The following is an 18,017-nucleotide window of genomic DNA, read 5'->3' as shown; positions in this document are numbered from 1 at the left end:
TCAAATTAGGGGACGCTGGATAGCCAAGTGGTTATATTGCACACCCAATGTCTGAAGGCCATATAGTCCTCGATGCAGCGGCCGTGGGTTTCTGCATGTTGTTGGATTGACTTCTCCAGAGTCAAACCAGCTATGACTTGCTAAAAACAAACCATTTAAGCAAAAACACGAGGAAAAGTCTGCAGGACTTTTCATCCTCTCCTTAGGTATTGTGAAATAAACAGTCTTTGCCTTATGCAAACCTCATGGACTGCCAAGGGCAAGGACTTCTTTTAGAATACACACTTGAGCAAGCAGAGATTAAGTCAGACACACAAAGCAATACACACAGACACACAAACACACTCTCTTTTTTTTCTCAGAAGACAATAAACTTAAAGGATTTGTGATGCTGGGAAAAATAAGTCATTCTCTACCCACAAACATTGAAGCCCAGAAACTGTTTAAATGTAATCCTCTGCAGTTGTGCCCACCGCGGCCTAATGAAGGAGACTCCAATGGGAACTCACTGGGGATAAGCAGAGACTGCAGCACATTTGCACGTTTCATTTCAGCTGGAAATCATATTAGCGTCGCGGGCAGCAGAAGCCTGAAGTTGAAATGAACCATGGAGGCAATTTAAAGGAGAAAAGGGATTGAGAAAAAGAAGAACTGTGGTTGAGAATTGGTAGGGTGGAGGCTGAATATGTCAGAGATGGAGCTCATATACAGCAGCTGAAACGAGAGGAGATGAAGATTAGAGAAGGGAAAAGGAAGCAGAGGTGGAAGACAATCTAAAGGGAGAAATGAGCAGGAGAAGAAACAGGGAGCAGGAGATGGAGGAGGCGGAGAGGTGGGGTTTATATACTTGGCCTTGGTGCAAGAAATAAATTGGTATGTTGTAGGCAGAAGAGGGGAGGTCAGGTGGAGTTCAGCAGTGACAGGGCTCCTGAACGTACTTCTCCTCGGGCAGGAGAACATCAAAGACATAAGGTGATGCCGAGCAGGTGTCAGGTAAAATGTAAAGCTGCACTTTTTAAAAAAAAAGTATCGAACTAAATGATTTTCTTTCACTTTTTTGTGCTTTTAAGAGTTGTACATAAAGAACCAATTTAACCATTAAAAATGCAATAAGGCTTTTTTCTAATGTTACCATGAGAACACCATGATGTCACGTTGATTCATGAATAATACTTAATGTAGCAAAAAAAAATTCAATGTGAATCAACCTGATAGTCTTCTTGAAACACTTTCGTTTCTCATGTATTTTGAAGACTTTGCTACAAAAGGCACGAGGGGAGTGCGTGAAGAGGAGGTATAAACTGTAAAGAAGGTATTCAGAAAGATGCAAAGCTCACGGTCTGTGCAAAGGTGAGTGCAGCATAAGTCAAATGTGCCACCCGTCATTTACTTTTTAAGTGGGTGTTTTCAATCATTCCATCTTAAAGATAGTTTTCCTGTCCAAGTGATGCTTCAAAGAATGTATTGCTTGCTTTCCTCTTCCTTTAATTAACAATAAACCGTGACATATTTCTTTTTCAAAAATATATGCATGTTCTCTTCATGTGTACACATTCATAACAATTTAGTAAAGCATTGGTCAGATAAGGGAAAGTGTAAGAATTGCACACATTGCAAGCTGGCCTTTCAAATGTGGCATTAAGAGAAATACAATAGATAATACAAAGAAAGAAAGTTAAATTAGTAAAAAACTAAATTTGCTGATAAAAGGGCTGGGTATAAGAATGATATGATTTGTACGGGTGAATTTTGTTTAGTGGTGTACAATACAAATGGGTTAAAGAATCAGTACACCACTAAACGAAACTGTGCAGGCTCTAACAGCGAATATGATCAGTCGCTTCCTGTTTTTAGATATGATTTTGGAACAAATGAAGTTTTGCCAGTGACTAAGGTTGCCGCGTTTGGTCAAAGGGGAATTTGCATTGGACAATGGTTTTGAAATCATTGGCAAGATTTTGTTTTTATAACTAAAGTTGATATTTTATCTTAAAGCAGGACTCAAGAGAACCTGCAGAACCTCCATGCTAGCTTATACTAATCATGACTGGCAGGTCTATCGCACGTGCCTACATTAAGATGCTCATATTACTCACCACTGCAGCAGCTGCTTATTTTGAATGGCAGAGATTTTAGCACCTTGAGCCTCTTTTAGAAATCAATCCATACATTCCTTTTACAAATAAGGTCATTGAGGTGTTCATGCAGCTCCTCTTTCATCGATGAAACAGGCAGGTGGCAGTCCATTGTGCTTAGAAGAGAAGACCCCAGATTGTGTTTCCAGGGTGGATGAGTGGACAGAAGGCAGGGGGCGGAAATCTCTCCACCTTCAGAGTTCAAAGTGGGATACAGCTAAGAAGGAGCTCACCTGCATATTTCCTGCTCCCCTCCTCTAATCCAAGAAAGATTTTGGAGTATATTCATTTTAATGCTAACTTTACATCATATTATTTGTATCTGTGCATGGATGACTACGTTTCTCCAGGTAAAGGGGCATCCCCGAACCAGTGGAAAACTAATCTGATTTGAACCAAGGTCCTTTTTGTTGCGAGGAGACAGAAAAAATAACTGGAAAAAGGGGATTTTCTACCCTTTTGGTTCAATACTTTTAGTGCACTTTTTTTGTCCTGCAGTCCCTCAAATGCATCCCATATATATGTCTCTATGACAACATGCATTTTATCGTCCCATCAGACAGCAGTTCCAACCTTGGGATCTGGTGCAAAGATATCATCATAGTCACTAAATCATTTAAAGTTAAAAAACCATATATGTATTTTCTGGCTTCCCTTTTTTTTCTATAATATACTGACTTTTCCTTCCTCTTCAGAGTTTTAACTATGCTTGAAATAAGATATGGAAAGTCACTCTGTGGTCAAACCGCTCTCCAGGTTGCACAGTAAAGTCATACTTGGGACAGGGAGTCACAAAGATATCAACTTATAGCTGTGAAGCTGTTAAGTTAAGTTGTTAAGTTAAGGCAATCAGCATGTGGGCAGCACAACAGAGTTAAAAATAACACATTACGTATTAACCATAAACAGACATATCAAAGTAATACAATCGTGTGAATGCTGTGAATTATTGGGCGCTCACTCCACCCACTGAGCCAAACCAGAGCCCTGATAGGACCTTAATTAAACAAGAAACAGACAATGCAACATGACTTTAAATGTGCCTGATCTGGGCCCCTTCTGATGGATGTGACCCAGAGGAGCCACTCACCATACGCCTCGGCAGCATATGGCTACACTGAAAACAAGCTCTGTGTCCCAAACTGACCCTTTCTCCTTCACTTCATATTACACTCCAAAGAAAGTTACCTTTATTACTTTTTAGGAGATAGGATACCTCAATTCCACCTCAGTTTAAATATTTAATCAGCAGTCCATCAAATGTTAAAAGCAGTAATTTACCCTGACTATTACAATGCAAATATTAGATATATGTTAAAAAATATAAAATAAAAGTTATTTAAAAACAAAAATGTCAAAACAACACTGATTGATGAAAAATAACTCTGCAAAGTGGCCATAATCATAAATCCCTGCTGGAGATACCGCTCTATCGCTCGTCGCTGCCCCCCTTGCGGACCCCCCCCCTGCTCTGTCTTCCCTGGTCCTAAACCTCAGTGTTGTGGATCATCAGTCGAGCCCCCTGCTGGAGCACAGAGCAGCCCGCCCGCACAGGGGCAGCAGACCGGGCTTTGACGGTGACAGAACCAAACACACTGTGGCAGTCCGGGCAGCAGCAGCAGCAGCAGCAGCAGCAGAGAGCGTCGGATCCGGATCAGCAGCGGGACCAAAACCGAGCTTCTGAGGACTGGACGGGTTCAGAGTGAGGAAACAGAGAGTGAGGAAAAGAAGTGGACTGCGAACTGTTCCAAAAAAAAAAAAAAAAAAAAGTTGAAGCCTACCCTGTTAAAAAAAGACGAACGGGGATATTCGCTGTTGGATATTGCAGCTGGTTGTGAAGAACATCTTGTTTAAAGTGAGTACATGAACGTAGCGCTGCACAGGGATAGACACTGACATGCTGACATAATGTGCTGTATTTTCTCTTAAGTTAAGTTATTAGCTTTGTTGTGAAGCTTTCATTAACGTGTAGATGGATAACAACTTTTTTTTATCTTGTTGCCTAATTTTATGCAAAATTAGACGTAAACAAGTCGGGTTCAGCTCTCAAAATAGGGTCGGGGAAAGTTTTCGGTTAATGTTGCTGCATCGGTGTGTGAAGTAGCTTAATTCTAGCTACATAATTGTTTTTTTTTTAATAGTTTGACATATCTGAGTAATTGAGGCACTACAGTATAATCTGTTCAGTTGTTCAGGTTGAATGCAGTGATTTAATTTTCCCACCAGTGTGCCAGTGCACTGCATTCAGCTGTTTCCCCTCAAAATGGTATGTGGAGTGTGTGTGTGTGTGTGCGTGTGTGTGCGTGTGTGTGTGTGTGTGTGTGTCTGTGTGTGTGTGTGTGTGTGTGTGTGTGTGTGTGTGTGTGTGTGTCTGTGTGTGAAGGGAGAGAATTGTGGGTACGAGGGAGAGAGAAACTAGAGAATAAGCATTTCTCTGTTATCTCCATCCAGCTGTTTCAGTGAATGGGGTCTTGCTGCACACACACACACACACACACACACACACACACACACACACATTCACTTACACACATACACACACACAAACTGCTTTTGCATGCCACTTCTGTTGTTTTGGCATTTCCCTCCCTTGATATCCGCAGTTCCTTTTTGTGATGAAAAGGAAAGGTCACACAAAGAGAGAGAGAGACCGTTGCTCCATTTGTTTTATGCTCTCAAGGCTGATACTTAAATATATGAATTAGTAAGTTGAACTGGAAACGCCCAGGGGTCTTATTGGACCATAAATAACTCCACCCGGGACCAGATATAAACGCTTGAGATCCGCTCTCCATCACCTTTTCTTCTGTGGCGAACGCCCTCCTTGCAGATGATTGATGAGTTAGACGTCATGTTTTCACAGCTGTGAGACTTAAAATTATAATGCAAACATATCGACAGCTATACTCAAATGCACACACGCTGCTTTTTAAAAAAAATGCTTTTGCAGGCACATGCTGCATCCTTTGCTGCACAGATGTTAAGTTAGCATCACACCACCTCGCTGGGAGACCCTATATCATCCTGTCCTGTCACCACAGCAGAGCAGACTAGAGGCGGAGGGGGGGAGGAGGAGGAGGAGGAGGAGGAGGAGGGAGGTAGCAGGACACACAGAGGGAGAGAGATAGAGAAGAGAGAAGTGCAGATTTGGTTGTGGTGATGGTGGTGGTGAGGAGGGGTGAGTAGCCAAGCTGTCGGGCGGTTGTGATTGGAGCAGCAAAGGAGGCAGGCGGAGGGCAAGGTAGGGGAGCAGGGTTTGATGCTGAGGGATCATTTTCATCACATGGCGACTTCACAGGCCCAACATTGTTTTTAAATGAACTGATTGAGTAATTTGATTAAATTAATTAAATTGCAAACTTTTTTGATGATCGATTTATTGTTTTAGTGTTTTTCATGCGAACATTTCCCAGTCCTATAGCTTCTTAAACGTCAGAATGTACTGGTTGTCTTTGTCTTTTTTGGCATTAAATGGAGATTGTAGAATCTTGAGTTTTGGTTTAACTAAAGAAGAAATCTCCAGACATCAAGTTGAGCTCTTATAAATTGTGAAGAGCATTTTTTTTTTTTTTTTGTTGCAATTTTTTAACATTGATAGACTAAAAAATGTAATCCTGAAAATAAGTTGCAATTAATTTTGATTATAATAACTAATTTCAGCCCTGGTTTGATGCAGTTTTGCAAGAACATGAGGAGAGTAAGGGTCAATGTGCTACTTTTTTTTCCAATGGACTTTCTGCTCCTATAGCTCCTATAAATTGTCCTCTATCTCCTCCAACCATGTCGTCTACATAAAGACCTACATACATGCGAGTCGAAAAACCAGAACACAGCTCAGGGCACAATCTCAGCTTATGCACATCTGCTCGCTCTACCTCTGAAGACGGTGAAACATGGAGACACGCCTTCTGTTTAAAAAAAAAAGTAGCGACAGCTTTTTGCAGCTTAATTCGCTCATTAGATAACCTCAGCAGAAAGCAGCACATAAACGTGCACACAGGGCCACATCTGTGCCCTGATGAGCACACTTGCATAACAAGTAAAGGAAAGTCCCACATATTTCACATGAAACTGATGTACTGTAAAAAAGAGGGAGCAGTTTGGTGGTCCCCACCTGTGATGCTCAATTAGTAAAATGCCTCCGCAGCCATCTGGGTCTGCCATTTCATTTTGCTGCAGCCGTGATGACGCTGAGCAGTAGATGTGATTAAAAGCATGCATGTAGTGTGTCAGCATGTTTAATTTATCCTCATCCATCATGATGTAACAGATCAAGAGACACTGCTCTTTTCTAATGCCACTGTAGGTTTGAGTGATTTCTCTAATGTGAGTTTGAGTTTTCATGATCAAAATCTTTATTTGGAATATCCTTTCCAGGGAATCGTGCGCTCAAAAGGAGCTCTTCAGATATGTTTTTTTGGTCTTCATATAACGTTACAAGTAGGTCTGTTTTATGTTGTACATCAGTCCGGTGTCCCCTGTGCAGTTTGTTTTCTTTTTAAGATGCCGTTTTCTAAGGAGTGATGTTTGTTCTGAGATCCGGTGTTGCCTGTGATTCCTCTCAGCTGTGATGTGTTGAACAGCGGGTGTGTCATTGAGAGTTTCTCACTGTCAGCCCATTAAAGAGACAAGAGCATGAGCACAGCGGGAGGGAGACAAGCTGTCAGTCAGACTCACAACACACACACACACACACACACACGCACACTTGCACACACACTGTATTAGAAGCTGCCTATGTTTGCAGTGACCTTTTCTTTTCATGCTTTTAAATGCACGAGGGTGTTAGTGTGTAAGGGCTTCACTTATGGCTGTTGTTTTCAAAGTCATGAAGCAGCTGTACTTTCAGATGTACAGTATTTTGAGGCTCTAACCCTTTACACTTGGAAAGCAGCATGTAGTTCTCAGAGCTGTCAGAGGCGCAGGTCAGGGCTGAAGTGCAATACGCTGTCAAACTTACAAAGTTGACAGCAAAATGATTTATGTGGTCACACACACAATGCATGTTCTTTGTTTCTGGATGCATTTCATCAACATGCTAGCACAAGCTTGGGATTGTGGGCAGAATTACAAAAAAAAGAACACTTATTTAGCTCCTGCTTATCTGTAATAAATGTTGAAAGACATCTAAGACTTTTTCAGAGTCAACTGGTTGAATAAAAACCTCTTGAGTTATTGCACATCCACATTTGTTTAAATTATTGAATTCTAGAAGTTTATCAAAAGCATTAACAAGAGAAAACTCCCAAAAACAAGTGACATGTGGTGAATGTTTTCTGCAGAAACATAAACCTCTCTGTGTGGATCTATTTAGGACATCCCAGCCTATTTTGCAAATCTTTTCTTTTGGATAAATCTTCTTTTTTTTTTAACTGGTGCACAAAAGGACATGGCCTAAAATCAGACCAAATGTGGACTTTTTGCATTTTTGACCCTGGCTGACGTAAAAAGCCAGCTGAGCTATTCTAGGTTTACTGGGCTCTTTGTTAATCTCATAAATCTCTGGAAATGAATGAATAAAGCGTTTAAACTCTGACATTTTAAGTCAGAGGTTATTCAGAGGTCTTCCAGTCTCTCACATTATTCAGACTATCCAATCAGCAAAAGAAAAACACTTCATTAGGCTAGTGATTGCGGCAGAGGCCGTCGCTCGTGTGCTGATGATAATGACCAGGTCTGTGCCGTGCCAAAAACAAACACAAGCAATCACTTCTGTGTGAGGAAAAAGAAAGAGAGAAATGAATGCATTCATATTTCTTTGAAGAGTTTTAAACAAAGTGGATTCAGAGAGGCTTTGGTAGTTATGATGCTCTCCTGACTGCTGGACTGATTAATTATAAATGATAAATAACAACATTTGTCAAACGATGAATACGTTCAGGTGTCTCATCCATCAAGCTGCACAAGGTCAGGTTGGGTCTGCCCAGGGAAAGGACAACTTCTACCTGCAAAGATTTATAGTGTGAAAAAGGGCGGTGTTGAGTGTTTTCTATACAGATGGCACCATCAGTCTGCTGGTCCTCCACTTTTATCCAGGCTGAAATATCCTGAAATATGGCCACAGATAAGACCAAGAGGGACAGAAAACAAAAAACGTAGTGATCCTTTAACTTATTGTGCCGTCATGAGGGTAGTCTCTGGTTTTGCCTAAAATATCTGAACTGTATAGATAATAGACAACGCCACAGTGACATCACTTATTGGTTTGTAGGCTGCCTTTTTCAAGTGTAGATCCTGGTGTTTATGAAAACTCAATGTGGTTCTTTTGGAGCCATAAGTGACCATATATATATATTTTTTTTTTTACCGAAAAGGAGGCTCAAGCAAGCTAACCTAAAAAGTGAAGAGGGACATGGAAGCTCATTAAGGATATGACATCGGGGCTCCGGTAGCCTAGTGGTTAGTGCGTGCACCCCATGTACGGGAGGCTATGGTCCTCCAAGCGGCAGCCCAGGTTCAAATCCAACCTGAGGCTCCTTTCCTGCATGTGATTCCCCACTCTCTCTCTCTCCCCGATTTCTGACTTGATCCACTGTCCCGTCTCTAAATAAAGGCATAAAAAGACAAAAAATGAACCTCTAAAAAGCAAAAATGGATATGACATCATACACTACATAGCAGCTTCCCTGACAATGCATCAGCCTCAAGGTGTGGCCGTTCAAACACAGGTGGACCCCTTCTGCTTTCGGTCTGTCATCAGCAAGTCAGCATCTGTCTCAGCCTTTCATTAACCCCCTCTTGACTTTTACAGACTTAAAATCACCCCAGTTCATGGGGCCTTAAAAATGCCCCATGTACTGTACCATGTCACTATACTTATCTATTGTCATGCTTTTGCAGAACCCTCTTCAACATGAAACATAAATGTGAAGGATTTTCCTGTGCTAGTAGATTTCAGGTGAATTAAGTTTCTGTTGGCATCTGATAGCTGAGACGGCAGGCAGAGATGGGACCTGAAAGCCTTTACAGTCTGTAAGAAGAGACAGAATCAATGCAGAGTGGAGCAGCCGGTCTGTGTATAATGGACTTTAGTGGGCAGATCTCTGGCACAGATCACATTAAAACCAGGAGTGCTGAAGTCTGCCAACCGCTCCAAACATCCATTAGTGTACCAATCAAACTATGTTTTCCCAACACTTTGTACTGCACCACATACTCTACAAAAACTAGATTTACTTAAATTAAAGTCCTCATTTTGACATGATGCATCAACGATCACATTTGTATGTAAGCAGATTTTCTTTTTCACCCGTATGCGCCCAGCACGGCCTCGCTCCTCTCCTCTTCCTCTCCTCTCCTCTTCCTCTATCCTAGACGAAAGGAAAAGTGGCCTCTCATATGTCACAAAGCGTCTCTTCACTGCTGTCAGGAGGTTGATGTATGAGGGCCGAAATGGCCAGTGCTGAAACAGCAGACCACACACACGCGCACACACACACACACACACACACACACACACACACACACACACACACACACACACACACACACACACACACACACACACACACACACACACACAGATACACACAAACACAAGATTGATGGATGACACCAGTTTTAGGTCCAAAATTTAGGTAGCAGACGAAGGGGTTTTAGGAGGTCGGGGAGACGACCTGCAGGCGCACCGATTATGTGTTTTCATTGGCTGCAATCGTGTCTCTACCGAAAAAAAAAAAAAAGCAAGCAGACAGTTTTTCTTCTACCAGAAAAAAGAGAAGAAATCTTCTGTTACTAACAATGTGTTCTTCCTCCAAGTGAGGAAGCCATTGATTAAGTAGTTTGTATTGATTTTCTTCTATTGAAACCCTGATTTGTTCAAGCAAGGGTAAAACGGGAATTATTGATCCGGTTTAAAAAGCTTATCCGCCCCTGCAGCTTTGATTTGGCCGCAATTTCCTCAGGTTTTTTTTTGTTTTGTTTCAAAAGGATCCTCTACAATATGATTTTGTCTTCTCAGCCCTGTCTAATACAACTACCTCAGCAGAATTGAATCAGCGCGACACAGAGCAGCGATGCTTCTCTGAGGTAATAACATAAGCAAAGATCTGTTGACACCCAGTTGTTTGGACATGTGTCTGATTTATAGATTAGATTTTCTCCACCCTCCTGGACGGCTTCTCACCATGTGTGTGTCTGTGTGTTGAGCTCAGCGGAGTGAAGCCAGCTCGGAGGACGCGTCTGCCAGATGACCCCTCGGCAGAATGCATACTACATAATGCCCCTCCCCCTTCCTGAGTTAGCCGGCTTGCTTTGGTTAACTGTAAGGGAAAAGGAGGGGAGGGGGGGGAGCTGGGAAGTTTTTCATGAGCGAGTGTTTACATTGTGACCGAGGCGTTTCTTTGCATTTTCTCAAAAGTGAAAATATGCCACTGATCCCTTCTCTTTTAATTGCCGTCAGATGTTCCCCTCTTCGTCTCTTTCTTTCTCCATGAGCACATGTCGGGCCCGGATGTTCCCAGAATTCTTTCGGGAACCTCTGGGATGCAGTCCCAGCCGTGGTCTTTGTAACATAACTCCCACCGCCCTCTCGTCAGAGCCGGGCCTCATCCCTCACGGTCCCATCTCACGTGCACAGAAAGGACTCAGCTGGCCTGGAAACTTCTCCTTCACGCGCTTATGAAACATATTGGCAGAATTTAAACACAGTTGCAGTTTTAGTTGCTTCAAGTTTCAAGGGGACCAATGGCGTGGGCTCAGACTGACGGAGATGAAGCTCGTAGGTGTTGTCGGCCTTTGTGTCACGGTGTCTTTGTCTGCTCTGCATTATCCTGCAGAGAATTGGTTATGGAGGATTGTGTCCATCTGCTGAGTGAGTTTTTTTTTTGGGGGGGGGGAATCGAGAGACACAGGATGGATGAAAAGTTGAAGGACGGAGTTTGTCTTGTGGATGATCAGCAGGAAAGTGAAATCAATCCCTCAGCACGAGTCATACAGTGTGTGTGTGTGTGTAATGTGTAATGTGTATGTGACCAGTTGAATTTTTAATTTTTTACTAAACAATGAGTCCACTGTGATTCTTTCACATACACGCGTCCTCAAGCCTCCACCAGCATCCCTCTGCGATCTGACGTTCAAAAGACGCTTTGTCCGAATAAGCCTTTGATATTCATATTGTTATTATTAACAGGCTAGATCAGCGTGAAGCTCGCTGTGTTTAGGGTCTTGGCGTTTTTTTGTAACCCCCCCATTAGCCCAGTCTGAGGGCCGACAGAAGTAGGTCAAAGTTTAGTGGAGCGTCCTGTCTGAGCAGAAGGATTGGAGAGGTGGAGGGGGGGGGGGCAGTTTTGGTTGCTCTTGCACAAAGTCTGACCCTTGGTCTGAAAGAAAATCGCTGAAAGTCATTTGGACGGGAAGGGGGGGGGGGTTATTTGGACCAGCACGTGTTTACAGTGTTGGATTTCAACTGAAGGATTGATTGCTCATGGTACAACAGAAAAACTCAATAATAAATGTAACAGAAGTTGACTGATGGATATTATCTGGTGGTGATTTAAGATGAATGCAGCTCCATTGTTGCACAGATATGCATTTTTATTTCTGGCCATGAAGGAAAAGTTTCACTTCTGCAGACCCTAATGTTAGAAAAAACCTTTAAAGTTAATGTGACTATATATTAATCTTTAAAGAACTGATTTGAAATGGTTTCCTTTATTTATCACTCATAGTTGTTAAACTTCTCACCTTGCTTTAAACTTTCTTTAAATATACTTTTTTATAAAAATGTCAAATTTGAGTATCAGTTGTGCTCTTGTGTGGGGAAAAGAAATGTTTTTCTGTTAGCTATGTAGCGTATTAAATCAAATAAAAAAAGTTAGCATTTATAAATAAATAAAAAGTACTTCCTCTTACCTTTTCCCCCAAAGTACTACAAACACATTTTCTTTCTAAACTAGCTAACAGCCATGTTAGCAGCTTGGTAAGACCGTTTTTTTGTTTAGCTATGTTAATATGCTAACATGTTCACAGCTACTATGCTAACAGCAGATGTCAAGGCCTCTTTAATCCATTGTGATTTGATTATTGATATCTTTTTTTTTCTTTATATTTTTTTCTGTATATTACTAACCATGTTCAAACTTCAAAAGTAAGTGTTAGCCTGCTAACATTTGCTACACAAAGCAAACACAAAGACTATGACGGTGTATTTTTTACTTCCTGTTTCCTGTTGAGATGATCCAGTCAATAGTTTGGTCCGTTAATACCTCGTAGACTAGTGAGCTAAGTCTGCCGGCCTTGGTGACCCTTTGGAGCAAAACATACCTCAACAGATTAGGCTGTTTGGGTGTCTGGGTGAGACCGGGTTTAGAAGAGGTCCAACTGTCGGGGTCAGAGTTGTTATGTTATGGTCATGTGGGAACGGGGCTACGCCTTTATTAGTTAAAATGTAAACCGCTGTATTTAAAAGGTTAATTTGTGTGTCCACAAGCTCCTCTTTTTGAGCACAACTATCTGGCATCACACTCTGTAAAGGATCTTAAAATATTTATCGTTGTTGTCAGCAGAATTTTTGAACAGGATTATGTCCCATTCCTTGCGTTCCTGTCTCGGTGTCCTTGTTGGCTTGTGTTACATAAGAGCGCTTTGAAAAATCAGATGTTAGCACTGATATGAGCGGAAAAGCCCGAGGACGAGATGCACCTTTACAATTAAACCACGAGTTATAACTCAAACTTCTGCAACATTGTGAGCAGACCAGGATCTGCTGGTATGTATATATATAAAAAAAAAAAATGGAGATGTGGTGTGCTGTCAGAGATCAAACAGATAGACTAAGGTGGAGTTGGAGCGGTTCGGAGGAGGAGCAGGCGGCAGATGCAGAAATGAGCGGATGAAATGAGGCCAGTGTCATCCAGTCTCATTTGCTATGCAGGGTTGGGAGGGGATTAGCCTCGCTTACATAACTCCGTCTCCCGCATCTTCACCCCTTAACAAGCCCATCTCCCCCTGTGCCCCACCTCTCACCCACTCCTCCCTGAGATCGTATTGGTTTTGAGTTACGTTTTATCCAAAGTATTTTGGATTTCTTTGTTTTCTTTTTTTTTTTTTTAGCTCATTGGCTTTTCAGAACTTCTTCAGGAAGCGAAGATGATAAAGGTGAGGCGCAAATAAAATAGGAAGGAACAGGGAGAAGATGGAGGAATAGGAAGGCAAAAGCAATTTAGAGATGGTAACAAAAGGTCTGCAGATAAAGCAGGAAGAGGAAAACTGGAGAAAAAAGGGTGTAGTGGAGGGGGAGTGTTGGGATACGTCTATTTATAGTTTATCCCTGCTGTTGGGTTAGACCGCCTGGCCCAGCACAGCACAGCTCAGCATCCATGTCAGTCTTTATGTCACCTCCCATTAGCTCCATACACACATACAGTGTACACCCCAGAGGGGGGTAAATACAGACCGTCACCAAAACGGGGGTCTGCTGACCTCTGACACTGAAGAAGTGGGAGTAAAAAGGGAATCACACACACATGATTCCAACCATTTGTGTCTGCGTTTGTAGCGTGTTTTACTTTGTGTGTGTTTGTGTGAGGTGCAGGAGTTAACTACCCTACAGCGCGTGTGACATAAATATGCTGTGAAATGGGGCTGACATTGCGTGTCATTTAGCTCAGGGGACGAAGAGATTGTCCTTTGAAGCAAACGGCGCAATTAGAAAAAAACTGTGTGTGATTTGAAAATGCACCCAAGATCTGTTTTCTGTTTAAATATAATATATATATATATATATGTAAAGCAGAGTAAAGAGGGGCTGTTAGTACACAGGGAGTGCCAAAGTTTACCCAAACTAGAGGTTCATAACATTAGCTTTAAAAGAACTTGTCTCCCACTCCTCCTTCCCGACAGGAGTGTGAGGGACATGTGTAAACAACCAATACAGGAAGAATTCAGGGGCAGCCTGCCTGAAAATTTTAGATGACTTTTCAGGAGTGCATTTGTTAAAATGTGAATATGGAGCTGATTTTTCTGCATCTACTTGATTTTGGAAACAAAATACCATATACCATGTTCTACAATTTTTATTCTGTTGTCAGATGTTTGCATATCTGTGTTTGTCTGAAGCGCTCTAACATACTGTACATACAGCAGAGCCACAAGCACTTATGAAATCCAACGTGAGAGAATCGTGTTCCTTCTCTCACAGTGCACAGTGGGCTTACCTTCTGGCCAACATGGATGACATCAGTGCACTTGTTTGTTGTACCTGCTGCAGGCAAACACACACACACACATAAAAATACACTCTCACACAAACGTACATTCATATACCGATTCGCAGGCAGAAGAAACAGCTCCTGTTTTGAACTGAATTCTGAGGTTTTCAGTGTTTTTCTTTTTTGGCAAATAACTGTGTAGGGTTTATTTCTTTATTCATTATTAATGTATAGCAGCACAGACTCAGGCTTGTTTTGAATTAATTTTTAAGCTTGTATGGTCCCCGATTTCACCCTGCTGCTCAAAAACAGCCCTCAATGATTGAATCTGATAAAGGTTCATTCTCATACAAGGTCGGATTTTTCTTGCGTCACATCAGCTCCATTTGCAACATAGAAATTAAAGACAAAATCCCAAAATACACAGCTTTAATTTTACATTACAATAATGAAACCCGGTATTTAACTAGTCAATATAACTTCTGTCTGGAGTCAATCTTTGTATCTAATTTCAGGATTGACTTGTGTTGAAAAGACTGCTGTTATCTGTCCTTATTAAAACGTGAAGCGATGTCCAGTCTCCAGCTCCGGTAAGATCTAAATAATAAACTGAATTCACTGTTTAATGGTGGAGTGTCAGTAGCATTCAAACTGGGCCCCCCCCCCCTTCTGGGCCCTCATCGCCCCAAGAAAAACCAACAAGGTTCATCCTCGTTTTGAAACAAGCTTTATCTGCTTGGCGTTTTTTCCTCATTATGATAATATTTTCTCTTCTTTGCCGCTACGACTGTACGGTCATATTTGTATCCACTCCTAAACTCACCTGCTCTCTGTCATTGGCTGGGGGAAACACATCAGCTCCCCGCCCAGAAACGTCCCGTGTCAACCACCCAAACAAAAACTTGGAAATGTAGTCAGAGGACATGGTCTCTGCATAGACAGTCACCACCACACAGGTATGGAGATCCATATTAAGTGATGCTTAATGAGCGGCTTTACTTTTGTATAAGTCTGTATGCGTGCTGCCTTCTTTGAGGACTGTATCCATGGGGTCTAACGCGGACTAACCACTGAGCCACCGTCACCCCATGTATTCACGGTTAGGTTGTGATTGGGTTTCAGGTTAGAGACAAAATAAGCGAGCCTTGAGACGTCAAATTATCTTTAGGTTGAGTTGCTTGACATTAGTTATGTCTGCTTGCTTCAGTGCTTCAGCTATCTAGGTTGCTATAGGTGACCAGGGCAGCGCTTAGGGGGAAAAGGGTTAGCGGCAGGAACTGCTGGTGATGCAAATGGGGAATCTTTGGCAGACCCAACCGTCTCATTTCAGTTTGGCCTGAGTGGTCTACACAGACTAGTAAGGCTGTTACTCCTGAACAGAGACACAGAGTTTCTCTTCACAAAAAGTAAACACAGGTCGCCCAGCGGCTTACCCCAACTTTCTAAATAAAGAGTCAATGACAGAAGCTCCACACATTTGCTATTTATATCTATTTGTCTTCTGGGAGGGGAAATGCCAGAGCCCAACTTCATGTTATTTATTTACCCAAGTTGCTAAACTTTGACGTTGCATTAACAAAACGTTGAATGAGAAGTTATAAAGTGTGAGCTGCAGTCAGGGAGGACCGGTCAGCAGAGTTCCTTGGTGATTCATGGAACAGTCCCGGGGTTGCACAGGACCTCATTTGTTTCTGCCCCCGGCTCACCCTGCTCCAATAACACACTTACACTGTGGCACACTCACACACAGACACACATTCATGTACGCACATGAACCCGAGCGTTCGCAACATGTGCAGAGGCGTCTGCGCGCTTCCAGAGACAGAAGTTACGTATGCACTCTCGGGTTTTCACTCCCACCTCCTCGTGTGGCAAACAGAAGCGGTTCTCCTGTCTTGAACTCTCCCTTGCTCTTTCTTTGCTCCGCTGTTGCTTATTGACCACACTCTTGTAAATAAGACCTTTCTCTCTGCTGTGAAAGATAATGGCATGCCTGTGGTCGAAAAGTCATTTACTTTGAGGTCCTTGTGCTTTATTTCAGTGTTTCGGTTTTCTTGTACTTAATCCTCCTTCTCCACTAAATCAGAGAGAGAATCATTGTGCTTATAATGCACTACATGGAGCTATAGCTTTTAGTTTTAAAATATCACATGAAGAACAATAAAATCAATGTGTAAAACATGCAATTATTCCTTAAAAAAAAGATAAGCCTGGAGTCTTTAGTCTAGCAACAATTGTTTGTGACCCAACAAAAGACATTTTTTCCCATCTGAATTAACATAAAAGTAAAAATAGTACAAATGTAGTGTATACAATTACCTTTGTTCTTTTGAGCTCTAAGTACTTCTTCATCCAATGATCTGAGGACAATAAGTTCTCTTCTTGTGCTCCCTCAGACCTGTTTCTGCGTGTTCTCGTGTGTCAGCACAAACCCTCCCGCTGTGGTGGTCACGGATGGTGAAACATGATACAGACAAAAAAAAAAAATCTTTCAATTTTCTGCGAGCGATATGAACCGTGACAGCAGCAGCTCTCATGCCGTTTGTCACACTTCTATTCCACACATTTATGTTCAATGCACAGTCTCAAGCGCTGCCAGATGCTGACAGGTGCTCCAGTGAAAAATGTGCAAATCTCCCCAGCCTGTGCATAATCTGTTTGAGCTGAGGCAGAGGGAAGCATGGGCATATAAAATGTATTTGCAATAATAGAGGGAAAGTTAGAGACGGGGAGAACAATGAAAGAGAGTAAAAAAAGAAGATATACATCCTCCAGACAGACAAACTGTGGCAGACTGAGACAGATCAAATCCAATATAAATCTGTTTTTACTCTTCCTGTGGTTAATGTGCTGAAATGATTAAAAACAACATCCTCACAGTATTTCTTCCCCTCATTTGATTATTGAACTCAAATTTCCCACACATAGAAGCCCCTCATTACTCATCAGCTGTCTGTAAACACTAAAGATCATCCTATTTTACTAAGAAGGCTTCCACAGAAGAGGTCAATTGTTTTCTGCAGCTGATGCTCGGCCACAGCTGCAGCTCTTCAGATCGCTCACACAGATAGATTTGACCCACCACCACTGCTGCTGCTGCAACCCCACCCCTCCTGATCTCATGTCATCTAATCTAATCTGGCCACCGGAGCGACTTAAGATGTGAAATCTGAGAGGAATGATACAGTGTGGAGAGAGAGGAGAGTTAGAGGAGAAGTGTATCGATCAGCCATTCAGCGGGGACTGAGGCTTGAACACGATGAGGTCATGGTGGAAGTATGTACAGTTCTTAGGCACGTGAGTAGATCAAATCTTAAAGGTTTTTTTTTTTTTTTTTCCAATTTGAGCATTTCTATACTTCTTAAGCACAGCACATTAGGTTTGAACAGAAGGGTCTAACTTTTTCTGCTTAGTTCACTGGGTTCGCTTGAACGTATTCCCCTCTAAATGTCTGAGATGTTTAAAAAAAATTGTTTTTCTATTATAAGCCCAAAGAGGTTAATAAACATCCAATATGGCGCCAGTGGCCAAGTGGTTGGTGCTCTATCCACCTCCTGTATCTGGCTAGTATGGGAGCATAGAAAACCAAAAGATTACACCTTTGAAACAAAAATCCAATATCATGTGACCCCTGACTCTGAGGTTGGGAAACACTGGATGAAATAAAATAACACTACTAATAATAGTACTAACCTGATGCTTCACATTAATGGATCAGTATATAATGTAATAT

At 41.9% G+C, this 18,017-nt stretch overlaps 1 protein-coding gene across 1 annotated transcript in view; it reads left to right on the top strand.

Moving 5' to 3' along the window:
- The first annotated feature begins 3,675 nt into the window (after nucleotides 1-3,675).
- The window catches only part of lzts2a (leucine zipper, putative tumor suppressor 2a), a 47,627-nt gene continuing 33,285 nt past the window's right edge, over nucleotides 3,676-18,017 (top strand). Inside the window, exon 1 of the mRNA XM_061039816.1 lies at nucleotides 3,676-3,990. The gene's annotated coding sequence lies outside the window, so the exon portion shown is untranslated. The remainder of the gene's footprint in view (nucleotides 3,991-18,017) is intronic.

The sequence above is a fragment of the Labrus mixtus genome, chromosome 6, assembly GCF_963584025.1.
Source record: "Labrus mixtus chromosome 6, fLabMix1.1, whole genome shotgun sequence".
Classification (NCBI taxonomy): domain Eukaryota; kingdom Metazoa; phylum Chordata; class Actinopteri; order Labriformes; family Labridae; genus Labrus; species Labrus mixtus.
Note: the sequence above shows the minus strand (reverse complement) of the source record. Positions and strands in the feature narration are given on the sequence as shown.